General features: G+C 42.0%; 1 pseudogene; it reads right to left on the bottom strand.

Annotated features, from left to right (window-relative positions):
- Positions 1–6,856: 6,856 nt before the first annotated feature.
- Positions 6,857–11,392, bottom strand: LOC118857562 (annotated as a pseudogene).
- Positions 11,393–12,075: the final 683 nt, after the last annotated feature.

Below are 12,075 nucleotides of genomic sequence, written 5' to 3'. Positions count from 1 at the left end.
TTCATTTGATCCTCACAACAACCCTGAGTGGGGAGTGCTATTACCACCGCTCCCCCCCCCCCCATTGAAGAGATTAGGAAATTGAGGCAGGCAGAGGTTAAATGACCTGTCCAGGTCACGGGAGTTCACAGGATTCCATGATCACACACCTAGAGGTAGAAGGAACCTCAGAAAGCACCTAGTGCAAGCCCCTCACTTTACAGATGAGGAAACTGAGGCCCAAGAAGGTTCAATGACTTGCCCAAGGTAACACAGGTAGTGAGTGTTGAAGGAAGGGTCTGCACGCAGATCTTCCTGGCTCCAGGTCAGTCCTCTATTCACCATGCTGCATCAATGAACTAGTGAAATCACAGAGCCCTTCCAGTATTTTGCATTCTACTGTTATTTATCACAGACCTATGTAAATTTTTCAAGAGAGTCAGAGACAATATGAAGTATCAGGGCAGGTTTCTCCCCGGCCATACACTGAGCCACTCAAGGGTAGGCACATTGTCCCACACCTTCGTGCCAAGAAGCGTCCTCAGCTCACTACGTTCTCCATGTATACATGTTGTTCAGGATTATGATTAATCTTGTTGTTCCTGGGGGCAGGGCCAGCCCTCCATGTTGTTAGCATTTATTCTCCCACCTAAAGCCTTCTGCATAGGGGATACTCAGAGAAAATGTGCTTATTTTGCAGACATAATAATAACAATAATAATAATAAACCATCTTCCTGGTGGACAAAAGGAGATTGATTCCACGAGGGCACCTGCAGTCCCAGGCAAATGTCAGCGCTGTAGGACATGAGAACATCTCTGCAAAAGGGACACTCGTCAGATGGGGTCACAGCACTAAGACCCTGGTTTTTTAATTCATTCAGTGAAACCACAGCTCTTCCTAAGAAAGAACAGAGCCGTCCTCTGGGACCTTCCCCCAGGGCCTGCCACATCCTCCTGACCCCCAGGGGCTTAGATTTGGATTCCCCAAAAACAGGGGTGCTGAAGGGCTGCACAGAGAGCCACCAGGCACCTAAGAGGGTTCTCCAGCTCTACCCTTCCACTGCACAGAGGAGCAAACTGAGGCCCCAAGGTCACGTGGGGCATCATCACTCTCAGGGCTACAGGGGCAGCAGAAACCTGGGTCCATTAGGAGTATACTTGTGTGTGAGGTAGTGAGAAAATAAAATGTAAAGACTTAACAGGCTATATATATATCTATGTCTATTCATATTTATACTTCAAAATGTTTAAAAATCAAGAAATAGAGAAATAGGGAAGTGGAAAATTTTGTTAAGGCTGTGAGAGTCTGATAGCTCAGCCTTTGGGAAAGTTTACCCTGAAACTTTTTGTTCTTTCTTCCAGTTCTGAAAGATTTGCTCGGTAAGAATAGGGTCACTGTGACCTGCTTTCCTTTACTGTAAAAGTACTGTAGAAGAATGGAGAGGGTCTCCCCCTCCCCTTATCCTATTCTCCTTCTTCTGATTTATAGATGTCACCTCAGTTGTAATCATTAACTAAGGGAATGGGAATTGGAGTTTCTGTGCCTTGATTTCCTAGTTCTTTGTCTAGTTTTTCGTGCTCATATTGTAAGCCCACCTCCCAGCCAATGGTGAAGGGTCCGAGGTGGGCGGGAATTCTCTTGTGCTAGGTATAATTACTGATGCTTTGCCTCTTGTAGGGGGCCTCTATTGCTAGATCTGTTCTGGCAGAGGATGCCCTATTCTCGCAAGAATTGAATAAAATTGTATTTCTGTTCCCACCCTGAGATGGCTCCTTATTAAAAATTAACTTTTTTTAATTGGTGAGGGTTTTTCATCCCACACACCTGTTACCTTTTGCCTTTTCCTCAGTGTCCAATTCTTCCAAAGCAAAAGTTGTATCTGCCTCAGGAAGCCCATGTCTCTCTCCAAATGATGGCCAGGATGTCACTGGGGCAGGGCCTTCTTTGATGGAACTCACACCCTAGAACAGCGAAGGACACAAAAATGCTATTCATTGGAGGCTGGCCAGGTGTTGGTGCTTTCTCACAAAAACCTAGAGGGGCAGCAAAGCCCACTTTTCTTTTCAGAGGAAGGATTCTTAACCTGGGATCCTTGGGATGCTTTTAAATCTCAATGGATCTATGCATTTGCATGGGTGGAAATAACACTGTATCTTTATTTTTAAAATCCCTAATTAAAATTTAGACTTTCCTTCAATTATTTTTAAATATATGTATATATTTTTAGTTTCTTTCAATTACTTAGAATATTTTTCTGAGAACTGGTCCATAGACTTCACCAAATGACCACTGGGGTCCATTAAGAAGATAAGGACCTTAGAGACGTATCCCTTTTACACAACAATTATGATTATTGTAACGATAACAACAGTAACAATAATAACAGCTAACCCCGTGGCCTCGAGGCCACATTGGCCCTTCTGTGAAGTTTGGATTCCGTCAAAGGGCCGCACTTCAGGACCTAGAAGGCCACGTGTGCCTTCAAGTAGCAGGTTCCCCACCCCGGCTAGAGCTTACTGTGTGCCAGACCCTGTGCTGAGTGTGTCACAATTATGAGCTCATTTGAACTTCGTAACAACTGGGCAGGCAGGTGCTATAATTATCCCTGTTTTACAGATGAGGAAACTGAGGCAGACTGGAGTTACAAAACTTGCTGAGGGTCACACAGCTAGAAAGGAGGGAGGAGTTATTATTTTCCCTGTTCTGCAGATGAGGAAACAGAGGTGAAAGGTCTTGCCCAGGGTCACAACATAGTAAGTGTCTGTGGCTAGATGCAAAGTCAGTCCTCCTGCTTCCAGGCCCAGCACTCTACTCACGGACCTAGCTAACTGCAATATCATCAGGGAGGTGGAATTCCCCTGCCCTAGGAGAGAAGTAGCAGGCCACAGCCTTCTGAGGGAAGAGACCTTTGGATGTTTACAATAAAACAGAGATACTTCATTTTCTCTTTATAACAGAGACAATAAAAATTTAGTGTTAGAAGGGATGTTCAAGATGATATGTGTGGGAAACAGATGCAAAGTGATTTGGAAAGGGGAGGGCACAGGCAGTGAGGAGGATCCTGAAAACCTTCGTTCAGAATGGACATTCCCAAACTTATTTGACCTACTGCCCCCTTTTTAAAAAAAATTACTCAATAGGTACACAAGTAGGTGAAATCAACAAGTTTAGCAATCTACTCTTTGATAAACCCAAAGAGGCCAGCTTCTGGGCTAATAATTCACTATTTCACAAAAACTGTTGGGAAAATTGGAAAATGGTAGGGCAAAAACTGGGCATAGACCAATATCTTACACCATATACCAAAATAAAGTCAAAATGGGTTCATAATTTAGGAGTAAAAGTTGATACTCTAAGTAATTTGGGAAAGCAAGGAATAGTTTACTTATCAGATTTGTGGAAAAGTAAAGAATTCATGACCCAACAAGAGATAGAGAGCATTACAAAATGCAAGATGGATAATTTTGATTATGTCAAATTGAAATGTTTTTGTACAAAAAAAGCCAATGCAACAAGAATTAGGAGGGAAGCAGAAAATTGGGAGAAAATCTTTGCAACTAGTATCTCTGATAAAGGCCTCATCTCTAAAATATACAGGGAGCTGAGCCAAATATATAGGAATACAAGCCATTCCCCAATTGAGAAATGGTCAAAGGATATGAACAGGCAGTTTTCAGAGGAAGAAATTAAAGCTATCTACAGGCATATGGAAAAATGCTCTGGATCGCTGCTGATTAGAGAAATGCAAATCAAAACAACTCTTAGATACCACATCTCTCCTGTCAGATTGGCTAAAATAACAAATCAGGAGAATGATAAATGCTGGAAAGGATGTGGGGAAATTGGAACATTGTTACATTGCTGGTGGAGTTGTGAGCTGATCCAGCCATTTTGGAGGGCAGTTTGGAACTATGCCCAAAGGGCTATAGAAATGTTCATACCCTTTGACCCAGCAATACCACTTCTAGGGTTGTATCCCAAAGAAATCACGCAAGCGGGAAAAGGACCCATATGTACAAGAATAATTATAGCAGCTCTCTTTGTGGTAGCCAAGAATTGGAAATCAAAGGGATGCCCATCAATTTGGGAATGGCTGAACAAGCTGTGGTATATGAAGGTGATGGAATTCTATTGTGCCATAAGAAATGGGGATGATGCAGACTTCATAACAACCTGGAAAAACCTACACGACATAATGCTGAGTGAGCGGAGCAGAGCCAGGAGAACGTTGTGCACAGCCACAGATATATGGATTCTGTGAGGACCAACCCTGACATACTGCACTTTTCTCAGCAACCTAAGGGGCTAGGGCAACTCCAGGGGACTCACGATGGAGAATGCTATCTTCATCGAGACAAAGAACTGCGAAGTTTGAATACAGACTGAGGCACACTACATGCTCGCCTTTTCTGCTTCTCTTTTGTTTTTGTTTTGGGGTTTTGTTTTTTTTTTGGTTCTGTTTCTTCTTTCTCATGATTCATTCCATTGGTCAAAATTCTTCTCCACGACTTGACTAGTGCATAAATTAATTCAATGCGAAGTTATACATGACAGTTATATGAGACTTAATGCCGTCTTGGGGAGGGACGGGGGAGGGAGGGGAGAAAAACTGGAACTCAAAACTATGTAGAACCGTGTGTGGTAAACTAAAAATAAATAAAGAAATTTATAAAAAAAAAATTACTCAGAGCCCCCTTGGAAATCTACTTTCTTTAACCCTTTAACTCTTTAAAAAATTTGCATCATTTGAAAAAATACATGACATATCTTCATTACTCTCTTAAACCTAGAGAAAATCAACAAAATAAAAAAGTCCTGACCTGCAGCCTTTACATATTTGTGAATGTTCCCTATGAAAATTAAACAACAGGCTTTCAAAAGGCTCCAATACACCTTTGCTTCAATCAATTCAAGCATTTATTAAGTGCCTCCTATGTAGCAGGCACTGTGCCAGTCCTGGTGGCTACTAGACCAAAGAATGAAGCAATCTCTACTCAAAATGCATTTTTAGTCCCATGGAGCAGAAGGTGGGAATCATAGGTAGAAGCTGTTAAGAGACAAATTTATAAAGACAACCTCTCTAACTCTCAGAGCCGTCCTGAAGTGGGGTGGGCTATCTCTGGAGGTTGTGGGTTCCCTCTCTCTGGAGGTCCTTATCAGGTATGTTGCTTCTTTCTGTAAAATGGAGGGGGAAGAGATATAGACCAGCTGGCTTTTAACCTTCTAGCTGTATATTTATGATCCTGTGTCGTTGAGGGGGCCCTTGCTTGATCATAGGTTGGACTAGTTAGCCTCTGAGATCCATTCCAACTCTGTGAAAGGATTTTAAGAATCAGAAGACCTGGATTCAAAAAAGGTCCCTGTGCTGCTAGAATTTCCTCAGCTATGTTTCAGGTTTTTTTTTTTCTTTTTTTTGTAGTTTTTACCAATTTCCTAACTTGCACTCAGAATTTAACAACCAGTTCTTACAGGCCAATTTCAGCTCGCTCCAGCACACCCCTGTTGAAGATCCAGTTCTGAGGTGGCCAGTCAGTACCTTCTCAGCTCAACCTGGCTCCTGGTGGAGAGGTTTCATCTCCAGGGCTATACTCCTCCCATCAGGGTGACAAATAAATCACCTCTCTGTGCCTCTGTTCCATCAACTGTAAGACAGGGATAATAATTACTCATCCACAGGTGTGACCACTCATTCATCTGCTAAAAAAGATCCAGTGGCTTCCTATTGTTTCTAGAATAAAATGCAAAACTCCTCTCTCTGGCAGCTAGAAGAGCTCTTCATGATGTGTATCCAGCCAGCCTTTTCAGACTTATTTCACATTATCTCTGTCTTAGTCTACCTTCCAGCCCAACTGGCCTGTTTGTTGTTGGGACTCAACATCCTGTCTCTCACCTCCAGGGCTTCATCCAGGCTCCCTGGAATTCACTCCCTCCTTGCCTCTTCATCACAGGGCAAAGTATTTAGCTTCCTTCAAAGCTCAGCAGTGCACAGGTACCACTTCCCCAGGGGTGTGTTGGTAAAAATTCATTTAACAACTGTCTTGGGGGGTGTACAAAGTACACATTTTTAAAGTTTAATTTGCATTATTAACACTTTCTTAACAAACGCTTTCTGGACAATCAACAAAACAAGAAATCAAGCCCTGATTGTAGCCCTTAAGGGATTTCCAAAGTATCAATTTAACAATCAACTCTCCAAAACTTGTTTGAGCTGGCTCTAGTCCATCCCTTCACCTCCACACAAGGCCTTTCCCTCTCCACCTCCCCTCTACTCCACAGTTGTCAGTGCCTTTCCAAATGACTTTTGCACATGTTTCATATTTTCTTGTGTGTGTAAGGTATTTCCTCTAGAGGAATGTAAGCTTGTTGGGGGCAGGGATGATTTGGTTTTGGCTCTCTATTCCCAGGACCTAGCACAAGGATCAGAACATAGTTAAGTGCTTAGTAGAGGAATAAATGGGGCAGAGAAGTGGCTCTGTGAACAGAGTGCTGGGCCTGAAGGTAGGATGACTCATCTTCCTGAATTCAAGTCCGCCCTCAGACACTTACTAGCTGTGTGACCCTGGGCAAGTCACTTAACCCTATTTGCCTCAACTTTCTTATCTGGAAAATGAGCTAGAGAAAGAAATGGCAAACCACTTTAGCATCTTTGCCAAGAAAATACCGAAGTGAGGTCACAAAGAGTCGGACACAACTGAACCATAACAAAGACATAGGTAGATATTTATTTTTCATAAAAAATTCCAACCCTAAGTCTAACCCTTCTTTGGGAGTGGGTGGATAGGAGGGGGAGTGAATGAAGGTTTATTGAGCAGCATTAAGTTGAGGGATGCAAGGCAAAGGGGAGTGGGGTATAGCTGTCTGGGCAGGACAGTGGCTACATGGCCACCTCCACAGTGGCACTGACGATGTCATTATCATGTCTCAGAGCTTGGACAGCCTTCACTTGAGACACACTGGCCTGAGCCATCACCGGCTCAATGTCACGCACTTCCAGCCCTGTTTCATTCACCTCCTCTTCTTTATTCTCCTCCTTGACGCTGAAGCCTGGTACCATCTCTGTGATGATGGGTGAGTATTCAGCTGGTACCTTAAATTTCTCTGCTGCTGCCTTGTACACTTGCTGGAATAGGTTCTTAATCTTAGCTTGCCCAAAGACCGTGTAGATGTATGAAGCTGGACTTCTGAAGTCTGGAGATGCTTGGAGATGACAAAAAGAATGTTCTTAGACTTCCAAATGGTGATTTGAGTGACTCCATGGGTCTGCTGCAGGCCCAGCTTTGGTATGGCCTTTTGGGTCTTCTTCTCACTAGGGTTCTGCTTGGCCTCACTGTTGGTCTCTTCACCACTTCCTATGGAGTAGGTCAGCTAGGCCTGAGGTGGTACAGTCTGTGGTTTGGAACTGTCTGCCTTCTCCACCTCAGGGAGAGACTCCTCATCACTCTCAGAATCTTGTGGGCCATGATTGGAAGAGCCCTAGGGGCTGGGTGCCCCACCATGTTAGCTGCTCAATGACGCTCCTTCAATTCTGCACATCATGAAAGGGGATATGCCTCGCCAGAGGAGCTTGACTGTGATTGCACTGAGAGGTGGCCAGTTAGTACCTTCTCTGCTCAACCTGGCTCATGGTGGAGAGGTTTCATCTTCAGGGCTGTACTCCTCCCACCACGGTTTTTTCATAAAAAATTTTTGTTTAAATTTTTTAAATAAATTTTTAAAAATTTTCATTAAAAATAGATAAGCCAACTTCACAAAGCTTTTGTGAAGAAGGTTCTTTTTAAGATTGAGAGTGCTGAAAAAATAACGATTTGGGAGAATTTAATCAATCAATTTGATCAAGAATTCAATCGATCAATCAGTCAGGTAAGTCCAGCCCTTACTAAGTGCCAGACCTGTGTGAGACTCTATGAATCCAGTGAAAAAGCAGTACCTGCCCTCAAGAAGCCTACATTCTAAAGAGGAAGACAAAGCATATAAAATGGAGCTAAGAAATTAAATCCAGAACAGGTTCAAGATGACCTGGAGGGGATAGCACAAGAGCTGGGAGGACCATAGATGAGCTGAGTCTTGAAGGAAGCCAGGGCAATCCATGATATCCACACTGCTTTGGGGGATTCTTTGATAAAAGCAGGGCAGCCCAAGGGTTGGCTCTTGTTGCTGCCCCTCTAGTTATCTTTTTCCTTCTGCTTTAGCTGCTGGCTCTGAACTGGGGGATTGCTTCCAGACAAGGGATAGAGGTGACACCTTTTTATTAGAGGTGAAGTTGGAGGCCTTCTTAAGTGAAAGTCCTGACCCAAAAGACAAAACAAACCCTGCTCTGAGATGGTTATCAGGAATCCTGGCATTAGGACTTCACAGAAGAGGTCAAGCTAGGGAATGGTAGACACCAAAGGCCCCAGGTTGGGAAGTTAATCCTCACAGGTCTGGAAGATATCTGCTCAGGGGCTTTAAGACACCAAGGATAAATCCTCCTTCTTCCCTCAGCCTTTGGGGGCCCAGGAGGTATCAAAGCAAATTTTGATCTGAGATACTAGGGCAATTTGGCACAACTTCCTGCAGATAGGGACATGCTCAGGCTCTGGGGCCCAAACACATTCTTTGGTCAAAAGGTGCTTATACATATTCACGCAGACACACAGAGCCCTCTTGAATTTGGCCAGAGGTGTCACATCACATATGCAAAAGCATATGTTAATAAGGCTAACACCAGCCCACCAGTTCCAAGTGCTACAATTGAAGGAGAAAACGGATATATAATATAATATAATATAATATAATATAATATAATATAATATAATATAATATAATATAATATAATATAATATAATATAATATAATATAATATAATATAATATAATATAACATAATATAACATAATATAACATAATATAATATAATATAATATATAATGTAATATATAATTTTATATTATATATTAATTATATTATATATAAACTGCTATTGATACAAGCTCTGGGAAGTTTTTCTTAATTTTTATTGACATCTGTTGTTTTTATATCATCTTATTTCCGATGTAACCCTCCCCTCTCTACAACCTAGGACTCATTCTTCTAACAAACAATAAAAAAGATAAAGAAAAATAAAAATGGAGAGAGGAGGGGAATGCAGTTCAGCAAAATTAACTGATGTACCAATCAGATCTCACAGTATTTTGTGACATTTCATACTCATGATCTCTCACCTCTGTGAGGTGATGCTGGACTTAAAGTAAGGCAGAACTGAGTTTGTATCTTGCTCCAGATACTTACTAGCTTTTTTGTGACCCTGGAAAAGTGCCTTTATTTCCACATCTGTAAAATGAGGGGATTGAACTTTACAGATTCTAGGGTTCCTTCTACCTCTAGATCGATTATCCTCGGCGCAATTTCTCCTCTCTTCTTTGGGAGTGAGTCTGTCACTATAATTATATGGTATTCATTTTCATTTTCTTTTTTTGTTCTTTCCACTTACATTGTTATAAAGGGGTACAATGATTTCCTAATTCTGCTTATTTTCCTTTGCATCAGTTCACATCTTCCCATGCTTTTCTGAATTCTTCATATTCATCGTTGCTTACAGTACAGTCATATTCCCTTCTATTCATGTATGACAATTTGTTTAGCAATTCCCCAGTCAATGGTCATTTGTTTTCATTTCCTCACTACCAAAAAGAGCACTGCTATGGGTATTTTGGAAAATATTCAATTTTTTTTTACTTCTTTGGGGTATATTCCTAACAATGAGGTCAAAGGATGTATATGTTTTATTCATTTTTTAAAGCCCTTCTTTCATCATCTTTGCAAATTTTCTGGATGTGAGGCAAAACCTCAGAGTTATTTTATTTTGATTTGCATGTCTCTTATAGTGTATTATTAGTGACGTGGATTGCTCTCTACATATGGATAAAAGTTTGCAATTCTTTTGAGAACTGTTTGCTTATGACTTTTAATTATTTATCTAATGGGGGATGCTTCTTTGTCTTATATTGTTTCAGACCCCTATATAACTTGGATTTTAGAGATATTCAATGCCAATATTTTTTCCTGGTTGGCAGCTTCCCTTCTTATACTTGCTGCATTGAAAATTATCTATTTTGTCTTTTGCAATAATGTCTGTACTTTGCTTAGTTAGAAGGGATAGAGCTGCCATCTTCCTTCTTTGCTCTGATTCACCTGCTGCTGAATGGAACTGGAAGAAACCATGCAATCACCACCAATTTATGTTACTTAATCTCACCTGAAGGGAAGCTAGGATAGAGCACTGCCTGGAGTCAGGAAGACTCACCTTCCTGAGTTCAAATCTGGACTCAAACACTGAATAGCCATGTTATCCTGGACAAGTCACTTAACCCTGTTTGCCTCAGCTTCTTCATCTGTAAAATGAGCTGGAGAAGGAAATGACAAACCTCTCCAGTATCTTTGCCAAGAAAACCCCAAACGGGGTCACAAAGAGTCAGGCTTGACTGAAAAGAACTGAACAATAACAACAAATCTCAACTGAGCCCTCAGCAGCAAAGCCATCCTTCTACCCCGCCCCCCCCCCCCAATGATTCACTCTCCTACTCAACATAGATGGTATTCCAAACTTTCTCTTTTCTCTACAGGTTTCCCTCAGCCTCCTCCCCATCTCTCTGAGGACCTCACCTGATACTTTACTGAGAAAATCAAGGCTATTCACCTCAAGTTTCCTCTTCTCCCTTTTTCCTTATCTTGAAACACCTTAATACCCTCCCTCCCCACTCCACTGTCTCTTCTTTTACTCCAACATCTGATCTTCCTTTGTCCTTGATCCCATTCATTACCTTCTGTCTTCTCCAGAAGACTGTCCCCACTGCTAACCCCTCCCTTTTAAATTTTCAATCTCTCTACTGGTTCTTTTGTTGCCTGCAGAGTCAAGTCACCTCCATCCTTAATAAACCTTCACTAGATCCTACCTCTCTCCACTAGCTATCAGTCTATATTTCTTCTCCCCTTCTCAGGTAAACTAATTGAAAAAGCTATCTATATTTGGTGCCTTCATTCTCTCTCCTTTCATTGACTTCTAAACTCTCTGCTATTTGGTTTTCAATTTTATCATTAACATAATTGAAACTGCTCTCTCCAAAGTCACCAATGATTTCTTAACTGCAAATCTAATAGCCTTTTCTCAGTCCTCATCTTCCTTGTCTACTCAGCAGCATTTTACTTTGTTGACCACCCTCTCCCCTCCTGGATACTCTGTTCTCTGTGGATTTTCATGATGTTTTTTCCTTTTGGTTCTCACTTAACCGTGCCTTAGTCTCCTTCACTCTATCTTTATCCTTTCTAAACTTCTTAACTGTAAATGTACCCCATGAATTTGTACTGGGACCTCTTTTATCTCTACATTCTCTCACTTAGTGATCTTTACCAGCTTTCAAGGGTTCAGTGATCATTCTAGCAGATGACTCCCAAATCCAAATATCCAGCCCCAGTCTCTTTTCTAAGATCCAGTCTCACATCACTAACTCTGTATTGGACAGTTTTGTAGGGAGTTAGTGCCGACCCCAGGGCTTCTCGGACCCTAGCGCTTGGCCTGTTTCCTGGGTAATACCAGACAGGCTTAGTAGGAGTTGGAACGATAGGCGCCCGGAGGAAAGACTTCTGTCCCTAGCAGCCCCCCTCCCGCTCTGGTAGCCATCCTTTCTCATGCAGGCAGAGTCCATTCACCAAGGACTCACAAGCCCAGTAGGAGGAATCCAGCTGGCCATTACCGAATGCTCTTGAACCAGTGCCTAACACAAACATGCTTTAATTAATGGGAACTTCTTGGATACTTTACAAGGGCATCCTGCCCCGTGCCTCACATAGCTCCTACAGTTCTGATACCAGTTTGTATCCTGCCTGAGCCTTCCCATGCCTCTTTAGATACTGTAGAACAGCACTCCCCTTCTGTTCCCAGCCTTCCCAGATACTGTAGAACAGCACTCCCCTTCTGTTCCCATACTCCTATGGAAACTACCTTACCACAGCCCTAGTTTTTCCCATATGCTTGTAGGCAACATAATTTACAATAATCCAGATTCTTCCCACCAGATATTGCTACTTACATCTAATCTAAGTGCAACAATACATTACT

This window comes from Trichosurus vulpecula, chromosome 7 (assembly GCF_011100635.1).
Source record: "Trichosurus vulpecula isolate mTriVul1 chromosome 7, mTriVul1.pri, whole genome shotgun sequence".
Classification (NCBI taxonomy): Eukaryota; Metazoa; Chordata; class Mammalia; order Diprotodontia; family Phalangeridae; genus Trichosurus; species Trichosurus vulpecula.
Note: the sequence above shows the minus strand (reverse complement) of the source record. Positions and strands in the feature narration are given on the sequence as shown.